Source organism: Megascapheus bottae, chromosome 2 (genome assembly GCF_031878675.1).
Source record: "Megascapheus bottae isolate mThoBot1 chromosome 2, mThoBot2.hap1, whole genome shotgun sequence".
Taxonomy (NCBI): Eukaryota; Metazoa; Chordata; class Mammalia; order Rodentia; family Geomyidae; genus Megascapheus; species Megascapheus bottae.
The window spans coordinates 1,318,304-1,335,234 of NC_143510.1; the positions used below are offsets into that span (position 1 = coordinate 1,318,304).

The 16,931-nt window shown below is 44.8% G+C and overlaps 1 pseudogene; it reads right to left on the minus strand.

The window, feature by feature from the left end:
- Positions 1-994: 994 nt before the first annotated feature.
- On the minus strand, positions 995-2,689 carry LOC150066233 (protein cereblon pseudogene; annotated as a pseudogene).
- Positions 2,690-16,931: the final 14,242 nt, after the last annotated feature.

Below are 16,931 nucleotides of genomic sequence, written 5' to 3' on the forward strand. Positions count from 1 at the left end.
TCTAGTGATTTCTGTCTGATGTTGTTCCCTGATCTTGTTGGTTTTCTTCAGAATACATTCCTCCTTCCAATATTTTTGTAGTGCTGATTTAGTATTCATGAATTCCTTTGATTTTTGTCATGAAAGGTTTTAGTTTCACCATCAAATGTAAATGCTAGTTTTGTTTAGGTTAGCAGTTGTTGATCTTCAGGGCTTGGATCGTACCTTTCCAGGCTCTCCTTGCATTGAGGCTTTGAGTGGAGAAGTGTGCAGTGATTCTGATTTTCTTTCCATTGTGATGTAGCTCCTTTTTTGATTCTGCAGTATTTAACATCAGCTCCTTGCTACTCAAGTCTAATGTTTTTGCTATGATGTGTCTAGAAGTGATCCTTCTAGGATCCTGTCTACTAGGTGTTCTCTAGGCTTCTGTTATGTGGGTCAAATTTTCTCTCTTAAGATAGGCGAAGTTTTTTTTTTTTTGCAGTGCAAATGAAGTTTATTTTTGTTTACTGACACAAAATTAACAGTCCATTTTTGGCCTCAGTATTAGAAACTGATTAGACATTTGACCTGATTAGTTTTGAATTATGTAAATCAGTGAAGGATATCATGAGACCAAAGTTACCAGCTATAAAAGGATTCAGTAAACTTTCAAATGTATATATATATGTATATATAAATATATATATACATATATATACACACATATATATATGTATAAGCAAAGAGGTAGGTAGCACAGTCTATGATTTTTATCTTAGTTATTTCTTATACCTCCATAATTCAATTGTGAATAGGTTACATTATTTAAGAAGGAACATAAAATTTAGTTTGGGTCAGTTTACTTACACATTTTCTTCCATTTACCTCAACTGAAATAGATTGCAAAATACAGTGTTTTTTCCTGCCCACAGTAGTTTAAGTTAAACATTTAGGAACTAGGAAAATAAATAGTGAAAATGCACAAGTAACATTTTTCACCAAGAAGCATGTAAAGGAAATGGAGATTTTTAATTCAAACTTCATATTTAATATTTTCAAAATTTACAAATCAGTATTCCAGAGAAGCTAAGGAAATTTGTGAAGAACAGAATCCTTTAAAATAACATACACTGCCTTGCTGCATTTAAAAGGAAACGTGTTTGGCACCCAAGCTTGGAACTTTGATCATTTAGATCACTGGTGCCAATGTGTTTGTTTGATGAATTAAAGTGTTTTTTTTTGTGTGTGTATGTGTGTGTGCAGAAAACATTATATCAGTTTCAGAGAGTTTTCTTACATTCTACACTGTTTTTCATCCTCTCTGAAATACAGTTGAAACGGTAATCCTCCATTTGTAATGTTGTTGGTTACTTACATGTACAGATCAAAGGCAATTTCCAAAGCAGATTGTATCTTTACCTCTACTATATTACATACATTTACAAGCAAAGTATTACTTTGTCTGGGCTTAGTTCACCTTCCATGTCTGGTATTGTGGGCAACAGAACAGATCAGGTTAAACCCCAAAATTTTTGAGGTGACATGTCTTTCCATCCAATGTGACTTGCACAGATCTTACACTGGGCAATGGTCCAGGAAACCAGGAAACCAGCTGTGCTCTGTGGTAGGCCGGCCTATGAGATTCAGGTTGCCAGCTCTATATACGGTGAGTGTCTCGTGCACATATCCATGAGGATTCACGTAAGCAGCCATTGGCCCACATAAGGATAAGCTGAATATTTCATTTTTGGTAGTTATTTCTGTTTCTTGATACTGTTTACAGCAAAGGAAGGTACATTTATTCATGATGTCTAATTCGTAGCGGAGTCGTTGAATAGCACTCCCAATTTTAAGGAGCTGAATTCTCAATACATCATCAATAGCAAGACAAGCAGCTACTCTATAAGAAAAATCTATTGGATTTGAAGGAAGAGATTCCTCTTGAAGGTTTTCATCCCATTCATGTAGCTGTTCCTTAATTCTATCCATTAAGGTTTCTGCATCATATAAGAAATACAGCCAACGAGGCCACGAAGTAAGATTTGCACAGTGAAACTTCCTCTTCTGGTATTTCTGCCACCACTGACATGAATAATGGTCTTCCCATGATACAGGCTTGGAAGGAAATATCTGACACTTACTGAGGGACTCTAACTGAACTGCAGTCATGGTGGAAGGCAACACACACTCAGGAAGAATTTGCACTTTAGCCTGTTGGATTCCATCTGACTGTGTTCTTAGCTCAAGGACTTTGAATCTCTGTCTGCCAATTGCTTTCACTTTCACGACTTCAATTCCAAAGTCCTGCTCTTCCCGGTAGGCACAGATCTCTGCTGTGGTCCCAGACTGTGCCTCCCGTTCCTGTATATTACTGTATGCAAGTACTGCAAAGGTTCTGTCTTTCTGGATGAGGTTCCTCACCATGCTGACTTATTGGGGGTGAGAAAGGGGCGGGGGCAGCATCTGCCCGGGGATGAGGATCATCATCACCTGTGGCAGCACAGGGATCACCTGACAGTTGTCGTCGTCATGCAGAGTCCTGCCCTGGAACTCCTCCATGTCTGTGAGGTTGACAGACTGGTGTCAAAGTTGATGATGTTTGGTTTCTTGGCTTCTTTGCTATCCTGATCTTCAACTTCCATTTCATCTTCTTCTTCACTCTCAGGCAGCAGCGGGAGATGGTTACCATGTCGTGCTCAGCGTCCTGCGGCTCTTCCTCCTCGGCCATGTCTGTTTCAAGATAGGTGAAGTTTTGAATAAATGTTTCATCTTTCTTCTACTCTGGTACTCTTCTCCCTCATTGATCCCAATTATATGCAGATTTGATTTCTTGGTTTTGTCTGACAAATTCCCGGTCTTCCCTTTGGTAATTTCTCAATGTTTTTTCTATATGACTTTTTATTTCACTTCCTCTGTTTTATCCTCAACTCCTGATATTCTATTTTTCCATCTCAATTACTCTGTTACCTATGCTTTCCATTGTGGTTTGTGTGGTGGAAATTGAACTATTTGTGGTTCCTATATGAGCTGTCAAAGTGTTACTTTCATCTTTTTTTTTCTTTTTGGTGGGTCATGGGGCTTGAACTCTGGGCCTGGGCGCTGTCCTTGAGCTCTTCAGCTCAAGGCTACCGCCCTACCCCTGGTGCCACAGCACCACTTCCCATTTTCTAGTGATTAATTGGAAGTAAGAGTCTCATGGTCTTTTGTGCCTGGGCTGGCTTTGAACTTTGATCCTCAAACCTCAGCCTCCTGACTAACTAGGATTACAGGCATGAGCCACCATGCCCAGCTAATTTTATCTTTTAATAAAGCACATATCTCTGGGTTGGAAGGGATGGGCTGGATCTGAGCTGGGCAGTAGCAGTGTCTCCCAGGTCATTTACACACTTCCTGCTGAGTTATCTGAAAGTTCTACAGAGACTTAAATTAAGGAAACATTATTAATTTAACCTAAGGTGTGTGCTTGACTTTAGTGAACTCTACTTCCCAATCCTTTTCTGGTTGCTTCCTCTGAGTATGCTGGCTTGATGGCAGACTGGGCCCAGGAACAGCCAATACAATATTTCAGGGTCCTACTGTGTTTTCAAGGCACTCTTCGTTAACCAGATTTCCTCCAATAAAGCAAGTATTTTCTGGGCAGACATAGAAAGCTAGGGCCTGTAGCTATCTTTCACAAGTGCAGTTTCCACACTTGCTACCACTGTTTCCCATGCCTCTTCCTTCAATCTATCCTGCCCAATTTTCCCCCCAAATGACTTTGGTCCCTTGGAGTTTATGGGTGAATATCCATTTTTTTGTAACTTCTTCAAGCTGTTATGGATTCTGGCCCTGCCTAGCCAGAGACCTGAAGCTTAGCCTATTTTACCAAGGGGTTTCCGGGACTGGGACTTGAACTGAGGGACTGAGTCTCTTGGTTTTTTTCCTCAAGGTTGGTGCTCTACCACTTGAGCCACAGCTCTAGTTCCAACATTTTGCATCAGCAAAATTAATTGGACAAGATTCTCTGCCTGGGCTGGCTTTGAGCCAGTAAGCTGCAGTAAGCAGGCCTCTAGTGGTTAACATGTATAATCCATGGTACTCCAGAAGCTGAGTTCTGACAACCATTTATTTTAAGCCAGAATAGGCAGAAACCTCCAGGAGACTCTTATCTCCAATTAAGCAGCAAACAAACATAATTTGAGCTGTGGTTCAAGCAGTAGAGCACCAGCTTTGAGCAATAAAGTTAAGGGACAGTGCCCTAAGTGTAAGGCCCAATTCTGGAACAACACAAAAAGAGAATCTCAACTGCCAGGATGAACTGATGCAGACACCATTGTTTCTTATTGTAAATAATTATCTGGCGTGAAGCATTTCAAGAAACCAGATGTGTTCTTATATTTACTTATATAACTTATATTTATGTTACTTTTATTGTCCAAGCCCAATTACTCAAGGCTTTTTATACTGGGATCCATACAATATGAGGAGAAGCATGGGGATAATGGAAACCCTAGTAATGTTTTCATCCAAAATAATACTTTCTCCTAAAAGTATGATGGTATACACCTGTAGTCCTAGCTCCTTAGCAAGCTGAGATAGGAGGATAGAGATTCAAAGCCAGTCCAGGCAGACATGTCTATGAGACTGCTATTATCAATGAACCAGAAAAAAGCTGAAAGTTCAGTTGTGACTCAAGTGAGCCCTGAGCCTAAAAGCTTAAGGATAGAACCCAGACCCTGGATTCAAGCTCCAGTCATAGTATACACATATGCAAAGGAATATATAGGTATAGAGTCCCTTATTTAAGGAATTGAATTCATTTTTTTTGTTTCCAGTCCTGGAGCTTGAACTCAGAAGCTAGGCACAAGCCACAGCACCAATTCCAGCTTTTTCTGGATATGGGGTACTGAGGAATCAAAGCCAGAGCTTCATGCATGCTAGGCAAGCACTCTACCTCTAAGCCACATTCCCAGCCCAGGGACTGAATTATTATGAGGGCAGTCCCATATATTTCTGAGGATCATTGATTCAAATCCAGCCCAGGCAAAAAAGCCTGTGAGACTCTTTATTCCAATTAACTGCCCCCAAACTGGAAAGGGAGCTGTGCCTAAAACTAGTGGGACTCCCAAGCCCTAAGTTCAAGCCACATTGTTGACAAAATCAACCTTGGCAGGCCTCAATCTGTGGTGTTTGATTTTCATATTCTGAGGTAGAGTTACAAACATAAGCCACAGGCAATTGACTTTATGTTTTCTTAATATAAGGTACAGTGAAGTTTACAAGTTTAGAGAATCAGGAAAGGGGTAAGGGTGGTAAACAAGATCAGACTGAAGAGATAGAAGGTAGTAGCATAGAAGAACAATTGTGAATGTTGGAAGAAAGAGCTTCAGTAGTTGCATACTACATAATACTGTCACACAGTACTTTTTTTATTGTTAAGGTAATGTATAGAGGGGTTACAGTTACATTCACCAGATAGTAGGCGCATGATACCTCACACATTGATACCTCTTCTCATGTTTTTGTCCCCATTTCCCTTCCCCCACCCCTCCTAATCACCTTGTTTCCCACCTTCTCTTTCCTGTTTCAAATAAACAAATAAACATGTATACAATAAACACAATACTCATGAAAGGAAAATACTGTGGGAACTAACAGTAGACTTCTCCTGCACAGAGGCCAGGAGGGTGGGAACAATTACTAAGGGGCACACTGAAATGTCCTGTATCCTGACACCCCTCCTACACAGTGCTGCCATTGGTGAAGCTTGGTAAAGGCAACATTGGGTGACTGCATTCGTGTACAATGCACCCACAAATCTGGACCAATCTCCACATAAGAAGCTTTAGTTTTATTATCTTTTAGTACATGTTCAAGGAGGTGTGAATGCAACTTATCAGTTTATGAGTGCAATACAGCTCCACTAATGTCACCCCATCCATTGTCCCCCCTCTCTAAACCCATCCCCCCTCCTCAGGTTACCTGCTTCCATTGTCACCTGTGTACACCAATATTGTGACTGTGCTTGCTCACACTGCCTCTCTCCACAAGTCCCTCACTCCGAGTACAAAACATGCTTTAGCTTCCTGCTATTTATTTTGGTAAACGGCTAGTTGTTCAAGGGAGTTACACCATTGGAATCCGCCCCTGTGTAATAATTTAGTCTGTTTGTATAAGCATGTCCATGAGCCTCTACAAAAGAAGATTAATCACATGGAGGAAGCAGGATCAGAAGGGGAGATGCAGACAGCAGTGACAGAAATGCACGCACCTGCACAAAAGCAAAGAAGGAAGCTGGACACATACAAAAGCCAGAGAAAGCAAGGCTCTAATGGTGTCCTGAGATCTAGAAAAGTTCAGTGTCCGGTGGGCAGAGAGCTAGACAAGTTATAAGATGCATTTCTTTCCACTCTGAAAGTCCCTCCCCTAGATGCACTGCAGTTGGGCACGGGTTGAGGGGGGTTTTGACTCCACCCCACTTTGATCTCTGTGGCAGAGAAGGGTCTTTGAGGAGGTGGTTCCTGGGACCTCTCATTTAACCATGATCCACCCTTCCCTCTTCTATCTGACCCCTTTCTGCTGTCCTATTGTTCACTGTGTACCTAGACAACTTCCAACTGCAGGGTTTTATGATTATAACACAAATTCATAAACTTTAATCACTGTGTGAGCATTTTCCGCTCAGAAGCAGATGCCCTGTGTTGACAATGGATCCCACTGGCTGTTTTCCTCCATGGGTTCACTACACAGCCCAGCCCCGAGCTGTCTGTGCTGATGTGAAATCAACCCAGGGAATTACAATGTCTCGGTCGAGATTAAGAAGAACTCCTTGACAGGATCTCATGAACCTGTATATAAATCATGGGAAGCAAAAATGAACTACTGAGCCACAAACAAGGACATGGGGAAAAGGCAGGAGCAAGAAGATGAGTTCCAGGCAGAGGAACAGGTAACAAAACACCACAGCATCTCCAGAGTGCATGGAAAGCACAGGGATGAACGAGAATTTCCTGTGGATGTTCACCTGTGCTGAAATACTGAGCCCACAGGGTACTGGGTTCCTGCCCTACAAAAAAGGCACAGGTGACTCACCTAAAATCCTAGCTACTCACGAGAGTGAGATTGGAATATATGAATTCAAAGCCATCCTGGGCAGAGAAATCCAAGAAACTCTTCTCTCCAATGGACCAGCAAAAAACTGCAGTGGACCTTTTGCTCAAGTGGTAGAGTGTCAGTCTTCAGCAAGAGAACTAAGCAAGAGCATGAAGTCCTGAGTGTAAGTGCCAGAATCAGCACATTTAACTAATGAACTAATTAACTATTTCCTAACCGAAGCCTAGAAATATTAACTAATTTGCCTAACATTGCAGAAACAATGCTCTCCAAACTTCTATAAAATAAACCCCCAAATAAACATTTACATTACACAAGTTTAGGAACTTGAACATTTGATGCTGGGTGTGTAGAGGAGGCTCAGAATGATAGCAAAGGAATCTCAAGTGAAATGAATACACAATTAAAAATGAATTTGAAACGATACCTAGCTTTCTGTCAATTAAAAATGCATTGCAAACAGTGTTCATGCGGGTACTGAATGAAACCAGGCTGGCAGACCACATTCCCAAACTCTGGAAGTCTTATGTTTAACCCAGCAACTCAAATAAAAAGACATGGTGACACAGGAAGGAAGCAGAGGCCCGGCTGTCCCTAGGAGGACATCTCACCACCAGGCCTCACCCTGGGAGGAGGTGTGACATCACTGCCTGAGGACACTGTGGGACTCCTCTTCCATGGCCACCATCGTCCTTCCCACCTGGAGGTGAGGCCATTTTCATCTCCTGGAATCTGGGTGGGCCTTTCTCCTTTCTCTTTCTTTCTTTCTTTCTTTCTTTCTTTCTTTCTTTCTTTCTTTCTTTCTTTCTTTCTTTTCCTCTATCTCTTCCTTCCATCCTTCCCCCCTTCTGTCTTTCCACTGGTCCTGAGGGCCAGGGCACTGTCCTAGAGCTATTTCTCTCAAGGCTACTATTAGACCACTTGAGCCACAGCTCCATGAATAGCTTTTGAAAGCTATGATATGAGTCTCACACACTTCCTTGTCTGGGCTACCAAGCTTGGCAGTGGCCTCTTCCACAGCAAGAAATAATGAAAGCACTTTCTGGGGCCACGACAGTAAATGCTGGGTGGGGAAAGGGATGGAACTAAGAATTATTGCCCTCAGTGAGATTAGACCCCAAGGAGACAACATTCCCAAAATGCTCATACACATGTTTACACACACACGCACACACACACACACACACACACACACCATCATTAGAACAGGAATACAGACATGGTGCTATAGAAATACGTGTGTGTATTGGCAGCAGTGAGATTTGATCAAAAAGCCTCCGTTTCTAGACAGGTATTCTGCTGCTGACTGTTTCCCAGTCAGAGATAGGGTCTCTCTTTCTGCCCAGACCCGCACATAGACATAGGTTCTCCTAATTCAGATTTCCTGCTGGGGTGGTCTCCACTGGGCCCAGCCCCATCTCTTCAGAGTCTCTCAAACGATTTTTCCAGGACAGGACTGTAAGGGGATTGACCCAACTGCCTGAATGGCTGGGATTACCCGAGTGAGTAATGGGGCCAATCTGGCATGAGATAGGTGTATTTTTTGTTTTGTTTTGTTTTTAGAATTTATTAACATTGATTTTTATATCATATTTCAAATGACATGTTTAACAAACAAGTATTGAAGAAGGGAATCTCTATACAATCACTGGCAAGGCTAAGGGTTTGTATATCATAGATACATATTGATCTATGTAATAAAATAATATGTCTTGAGTCATAAGTTTTTATGTCTATGTAGTTGTTTATATTTCCAGTACCATGTCTATAGCATTGGGTAAGCAAATATTGGGTCCTTGCTCTAGTACTGTTTGGATTTAATAGCCACATATTAAGGATACTATGCATCTTTTGTTCCTTTGGTCTTGCCTTGTCTCATTCAACCTGATTCGCTCTAGATTCATCCACTTCCCTGCAAATGCCATTATTTTATCTTGTCGAGATAGGTGTTTTATGTTTACAATGTACTGGAAGTTGAAAAGCCTCAGGAAGGGACAACTACAGATCAAAGCCAGCCTCTTCTCTGGGACATTCATGAGATACCATTCACGGTGAAGGGCTCAAGCAAGGACACTGGAGAGATGAGACTTGACTGGAGCCCACCTATGCCACTTCTACCTTGGAGGGCTACCAATGAACACAGCTCAATTTCCATGGATCTCACTGACTAAAGCCAAGCACAGCCAGGGAGAAACTCTTCATTCACAAGGAGGAGGAGCCCACACTCAAATCTACCTGCCTGACAAGGGGGTGCGGTGTCCACAGTGAGTCTGTGTGTGTGTGGGGGGAAGTGCTGTGGAGAGGGAGGTAGGGGATGGATGGTGGTTATCTGTCCATGCATTCCTAGCTTAACTTCCTGGACTGCCCATGAAGATGCAGATACAGAAAATGGTGGGGATAGCCTGGCCACACAATGGAGTCTTTATTCAACCCCCACACTCCAGTTCTTACTAAGATCAACCTCCTGACCTTGGACAAATATGGGACAGGAGAAGGGTAGAGAAAGGACACCATTACATGGCAGACATCTTCAGAATAGGGTGAAATGCTGGCCACATCCTTCAATCATGTCTTGGCCTAGGGTGTGTCTAGGGATGTGAGAATGCGCTACATAGAAACATCTAGGGCGGCCTGAGACGCTCATGTTCCTTGAGCCAGGAGCTACTCGGTAGGTGATGGAGGCACTGAGTGGTGTCCTGTGCATCTGTGCATGTCCTTCCTGAGATTTGATTGTGCTGTGGCCTCTAAATCAGCCAAGGTTGGGTCAGGTGAGGCCAGAGCCCCTGGCATGTGACTCCATTGTGATGTCACCCATCCCTCCTGGCTCAGGGGTGGGAGACTTCAGGCTGACCACACCCCTTCATTTGCATATGTCCAACTGACCAATGGCCTGGGGGCATCCAGGCCATGCTGACAAACAAGCCTGATTGCTTAGTGTCCCTTGGATTCCATTCTTTGGGCTCTCAGTTGGCCAGCAGTTGACCAGGTGGACACAGCTCCGGCGCTTGTGGGAGCAGCGATCACTGAGTCTTGGCTGGAGTCCCCGAGGGCGGCCCCACACCTTCCCCTTCCCAGCCCTTGCTGTCTAATCACCAATCCCTGACCAGTGCCCAGAGCCCAGACAGCTGCAGGAATCCTGAGAGGCGCTGCCCGGTGTGCCTGCCCCAGTAGCGACCCCATGAAGACCTCCCGAACCTGCGGGAGCCCCAAGACCACCCTAGGGCAGTGTGAGGCCGCCGAGGAGCCTCCCAAAGGCCGCAAAGACCCTGAGCAGACTGTACCAGGGTTCCCCGAGCAGAATGAGGTGGGTACCTCCCTGGCCCACTTGCTACACACCGCCACCCGCATCCACGCACATCTGCAAGATCTCTCCAGCCAAGTGCACACAGCGAGGCTCCGAGCCGGTCAGCTGGGGGACGCCCTGCGCCATCTCCACAGAGGGAGTGAGGCCTTGCAGATGAGAGTCCAAAAGATGCAGGACAGCCTGTCTGCTCAGGGCCAGAGCCAGGAGGAGGAGGAGAAGGGCAAGGCGGAGAAACAGGAGGAGGAGGAGGAGAAAGGGAAGGAAGAGGAGATGCAGAAGGAGGATGAGGATGAGGCTAAGGAGAAAGATCAGAAGGAGAATGAGGATCAGGAGGATCAGGAGGAGAAGGAAGAAGAGGAGGAGTAGATCTCTCAGGCGGCCCTGGGCCCACAGCACCCACAGTGCCAAGCAAAGGAGCTGGCAGCCACCTAGACCCCTGCTGCCCCGCCCAGCCCATTGGCATGTGCTCCTTGCTCATCCCCATCCTGGAGCAGCACCACAGTGAGCAGTGGGAGCCTCGCCACGCTGGCCGCCCACAGCCCCTTCCCGGGCCTCGCTGGGCCTGGAGCCTCGGGAGCCTCACTGGCCACATCCTGCAGCTGCCCCGGCTCCTGAAGGCCGTGGCCCACACAGTCACAGATGACATGTTTGCCCTCCCCAGCCTGGCCGACGATGAGCTGGTGGAGGTCGTGGTGCTTCCCTGAGGTCTGAGGGCTACCAGGAGAGGACAGGGCTCAGCCCCACAACCCCCCTGTCACCCCAGTTCCTGACAACCCAAATTCCTGTCGCCCTGGTTCCAACAAGGCCGGACAGCATGGCACAAGCAGTGGCCTGGGTTCCCGCCTGGCACAGGCACATGGGGAAATGCACTGCACCCCGCCCTCTCAGCTCTCCTCATGGAAGAGCAAACTACAGCTAAAAAGGCCGAGACCCTGGGCAACTGGACCAACTCTAGGGCCATCAGCAGAGCCTGGGTGCCCAGGGAAGGACCAACTCCAGGGTGGAGTCCTCAGAAACAAACTTCCTCAGAGACCAACTGGGGCAATGGAATACCTTTACATTCCTCTCTCATAATGCACTGTTACTTTACAGTTGCCAGATTTGTGCTTTGTTATTTACAGAATTTGTGCATTCAATTATGTAATCTCCTAACCAGTGGAATCAAACCTGAACCAAGAACAAAAATTCCAGTGAAGTGCCGAGGGGAAGGACTGGGGGTGGTAAGGACTTTGACAAAAGACGTTTCCTCACCACGCAACTTGGGGAGTGTGCAAGAGTTTGATATTTCTTAACTTACGATATTTGATGATCCCTATATTACTATAAGATTTTCTTATTGTTTTGTACATAATATTACTACTATTATATATTTGTATACTGAGAAGTCTGCATTGCTCACAATGAAGTACGGCAGTACTGAATGCTAACATTTTTATATTATAAATGGTGTAACAGGTAAATTCACATTAGAGAGCTGAATACAAGTGTAATAAAAATAAAATTATTATATATGGCGAACATTTTTTGAAAAAAGCAGGAATGATTTTGCAGTCATTGAAAACTACACATCCAAAGCTAGTTAATGTAATAGGACAATGAGAATACCTTATACAAGTACAGGTAGAATAAAAACAAAAAATATCATATATAATTTTATGTCAAAACATGTACAGGTGATATATGTTGCATTTTTTGTAGAATAAAATATTCCAATTCCAGTTCTTTTCAGCATCCTGAAGGAAGCCTTTAGAAAGTCTGAAATTCTATGACCTGTGGAGGTGACCTGCACTGTGTGTGTGTTCAGGACCTGTCCATCCTGCCAGCTCAGGACACAACACTGCTGACAGGATAGGAAGGAGAGGGCCAGCCTCCCCCACGAGGTCATTCTCACCACCAGGCCTCACTCTGCAGCCTCTTCCTGTGGAACCATGGCTGGAGCAGCCTCTCAGAGCCTTGAGGCTGCAGGGGGGAAAGGAATTTCAAGACCCCCAGTCCTTCGGCTCCCTGGGTGAGCAGAGCAGCAGGGCTCTCATCCCAAAGCACTCTGCAACACCTCTGCAGAGGCTTCTTGCTGACTCCTTCGTGGCCTTCACCACTCTGTTCCTCCAACAGGCCATAGGACTTGGCTTATTTATTTGTTGGTGCAGTTGCTGGGCTTCACCTCACACTTTCTTGGGATTTTGTATCCAAGGTCAGTGTTGCATTTTCATTTCCTTTTTGCTGGTTTAAGTTCTTGAGAGTTTGTATACCTAGGCTGGCTTCAAATCGCATTTATCAGATGTCAGCCTACTGTGCATCTACGATAAAAAGCAGGAGCCCCTGAAGCTCACTTACCCCATGTGCATTAAAAATGACAATAATCAAGGCTACTAATGTTGCTTAGTGGTGGACTGATTGGAAGCATGAGGCCATGGGTTCAATTCCACTGTACCACATAAATAAAATTTGAAAATCCTAGCTACTCAGAAGGCTGAGATCTGAGGATCAAGGTTCAGTGCTAGCCCAGGCAAAAAAGGACCCGAGACACTTAACTTCAATTAACCTCTAGAGAAAGGAAAGTAGGGCTTGACTCAAGGGCAGGTTGTAGCCTTGAGCTGAAGAGCTCAGGGACAGTGCCCAGGCGAAGGTCAAGTCCCATGACCCTCACCCAAAATGTGGGGAACACATGCACAGGTCCACAACATCATGGTGCTTCCTCCCCTAATTCCCTGCTTTCTCACTCTGCTTCATATTAATCCTGTGAAAATGGTTTATCTGATTAGTTTCTGCTTTAATCAGGTGGCTTTCCTGTTGACAGTTACATATTAGATGCATACATCCTTTTCTTGAGCACTCTAAGGCTCCCTACTAGAAGCTCTTTGAATCTGAATTATTTACTGTTAATTAAGCCACATGGTTTTTCAGGTTGTGAACCTAAGACTGGCCAGTGGGAGCAGAGGGACCTGAGTTCAGCCAATGGGAGGAGACAGGTGGGGCTTGCTGAGTTAGGGATGAAAAGGGAGCAGCCTGCCTGCTCTTTGCTTGTTTGACAGATCTTTCACTAAGGGCACAGCCTTCTGCAGAAGTAAGCTTTGCTTTAATGAGTTCCTTTCCAGTTGATATCTTTATTCCTATGCAACACTGCATCATCACAAGCTAATCCTGACAACACTCAAAGTCTGAATCATCTTATAATGTCCTAGATTCCCATTCAACCTAGAAAATGCCAAAGGGAGTTCTGTAAAGGACTTCAAGACTGAACACTTGTTCACATGTGCATGTGTGTACACAAGATACAGCCATGAGCCACGAGAGCAATTAGTGTTGAGTTTTTCCTAGCACACACAAAGCCCTGGGTTCCATTCCTCAGGACCACATACAGAGAAAAAAGACAGAAGTAGTGTAATGGCACACATGGTACAGTGGAAACCTTGAGAAAGTGTGAGGATAATGCCCAGGCCCATACTTCAAACCCCAAGACAGACAAAAACGTAAGTTTACAGCCAATATCTATAAATAATACAACACCCAATCATTTGCTTATTTCCTCACGCAATCATTTGACATTCTACTTTCTCTATTTTCTCCCACTTTATCTTGATATCTTACAGATATTCTGTGTTGACATTTTTTTGCTTCATTTTGTACATATAACTTACTTCAATGCTGGAGACACAAAGTGAAGCTGGGTGCCAGTAGCTTATAACTGTAATCCTGGCCAATGAAGAGGCTGAGATATGAGATATCATACCGGGCATCCAATTCAACATACTTTTATGCAATTGACCATGAAGAAGCTGGAAGTGGACCTGAGGCTCAGGTGGCAGAGTGCCATTCTCCAGCAAAGGACCTATGTATCAGCTCGAGGTTCTTAGTTCAAGACCAAGGACCAACACCCACACCCACAGGCACAAGATTTGAAAGTCTTCCTCTGAATCAACCAAGGCATTGGCACCACAACTTAAGCTTACCTCATACGAGTGTGAAAAAGGGTCTGCTGTCCTAATGGGTGGCCTTCGTGAAGAACAGTTGCACAGCACTCTGGGGTCCTGTGATTTCAGCTGCAGAGCTTGGTCCATTGCACTTAGAGGCTGTCCAAGAGGGAAACAGAGACCTGAGGAGCAGACTGGCCCCAAAAGCCACAGATAGGTGATGAGTCTCACATTTTTGCTATGCATAAACTAGCATGGGGTGAATTCCATTCTTCCTGCCTTCCAATTTCCTCATACAGCATTCTTGGCCCTGATAATGCCATCCCGTCTAATCCAGCTCTCCTATTCATAGGCCACTGCCCATTGCCTGTGGAGCTGGCCTCCCTCAAAGCTCTGTCAGATATGTCAGCTCCTACAGTTTCTCCCAGGATGCTCTCTCACACCTGGTGCTCTACTGCTTGAGCCTTCCCTTCAGACTTACTTTTTGCAAGTTAACTAGTAAAAGAATCTTGTATGCTTTGCTTCTCAGGTAGGTTCTGTTTTTGCCAATCCTAGGGCTTGAACTCAGAAAGCCAAAGGACTGTGCTCATGAGCAAGCGGTGCTTGCTTGAGATCAAGACTTCTGACTCTGATGCTACTTCAGTTATGCTGCACAATTTCCTTCTTGCTGGGAGCCAGATGCCAGAGTCTTTAGGCAGAAGAGAATGATCTGCACACTCAGTTCCCACAAGTAACCCATGTACTAATCCAGTTGCTCACACATGGGAACCAATGAACATGTGCACATGTAAATGCACACACAGTACAACAGTGTGGTGATGCACAGAGTACCAAAACTTGGGTCTGGAGCTTCAGCTCACTGGTAGGGCACCCTGTCAACTTTAAACTCCACCTTAAAACAAAGGAAAACTCAGGAGACAGAGATCTGAGGATCATGATTCCAAACCAACCTGGTCACAAAAATATCCCTGACAATCCATCATCAGTTAACCAGGAAAAAGCTAGGTTGGAGGCTTGGTTCCAGTGCAGCAAGGTCAAGGGAGAATGGGAGACCCTTGACTTTAAGGCCAGGTCCTGGCCTAAAAGGAAAGAAAACAAAAGAAATGAGGAGAGGAAGAAAGAAGAAAGCCAGCAAGGAAAGAATGAAGTAAATAAAAAGAGATAGACGGGATAGAGGAAAAAAAGGATTGAAGGAATTAAGGTGGAGAAAGATAAGACAGAAAGGAAGAGGTACAACAGGAAGTGTGTTGAACTGCCCTGAGTGCAGCGGGGTCTGGTATCTGGTGGCCTGGTTAGGATCGGACAACACGGACACCATGGACCATGAAGCCACTGTCACTGTCCCTGCAGTCATGTACCTGGTCGTGCAGTGACCTCACATGCGGTGCTACCCCAGGACCCCTGCTCTCCCGCCCTTCCCCATTGTCAGGCACAGCTCCTTTATGAAGGCTGCAGTGCTGGAGATTCCCCGGAATGTGGTGCACCTCCTCAAGCCGCCAAAGTTGTCTCAGAGATCCCAGGGGTGACAGGACCTGGGCTGTGCATACATCCTGCCCGGCGCTGAGTAGGCAGAGGCTAAAAGTTGCAGTTCTTCTACTAAGTGCATTTCCAGATAGAGGGGGAACACAACATTGAGACTGCTTCAACTTCGTCCATTGTTACTTATATTTTTTATTTTTTCATGCCAGTATGGAGACGTGAACTCAAGACCTTATCTCCTTGCTTGGCTTTTTCATGCAAGTCTAGCCTGCTATTGGTTGAAGCACACCTTCACTTCTGGATTTTTTTGGTTAACTGATGATGCAATCATATAGGTCTTTCCTACATGGTCTGTTATTGAACTTCAATCCTTTGATCTCAGCCTCCTATGCAGCTGGGATGATGGCAACAGCAAAAATGGCTGGCTTCCACTTGGTCTTTTTTTTTTTTTTTTTTTTGCCAGTCCTGGGCTTGGGCTCAGGGCCTGAGCACTGCCCTTGGGCTTTCTCAAGGCTAGAAGTCTACCACTTGAGCCACTTCTGGTTTTTCTATGTGTGTGGTACCGTGGAATCGAACCCAGGTCTTTGTGCATTCTAGCAAGCAACTACATCTAGGCCAAACTCCGGGACCCTCCACTTGGTCTCTTTGATTCAAGGTCACGATTTTTTGTAAAAAGTGAGTCATGAGTGCCCTGGAAAAAAACATCCTCAACTCCCCTCCCTGCTGGGCTGTCCTGCTCACAGCGGCCCACAGTTATGTAATGGAGATGAACTTGCTGGTGTTCTACACACAACCTAGTCTTCACCTGCTCCTACATTTTCTGTTGTTATTCTATGGCTTGAACTTAGGGTCAGATAACTGTCCCTGAGCTTCTTTTTGCTCAAAGGTAGGACTCTATCACTTGGGCAACAGTGCCAACTCTGGCTTTTTCTGTTTGTGTGATACTGAGGTATCATTTCAGGGCTTCATGCATGCTAGCATTTTACCACTGAACTGTATTCCCAGCCCTGCCCCAGCTTCTGAAATGTAACCCAGAACATGCTGCATTCACTACCTCTGATGGGAATTCCCATGCTGGTCTAACCAGAGGAAAATGAAAGGCATTCCTATGACCCTATTTTACACTTGTTCCTAATCTAACATTCTCTGTCCCAATTAACCACAAAGTTGGGATGTGATTGCCA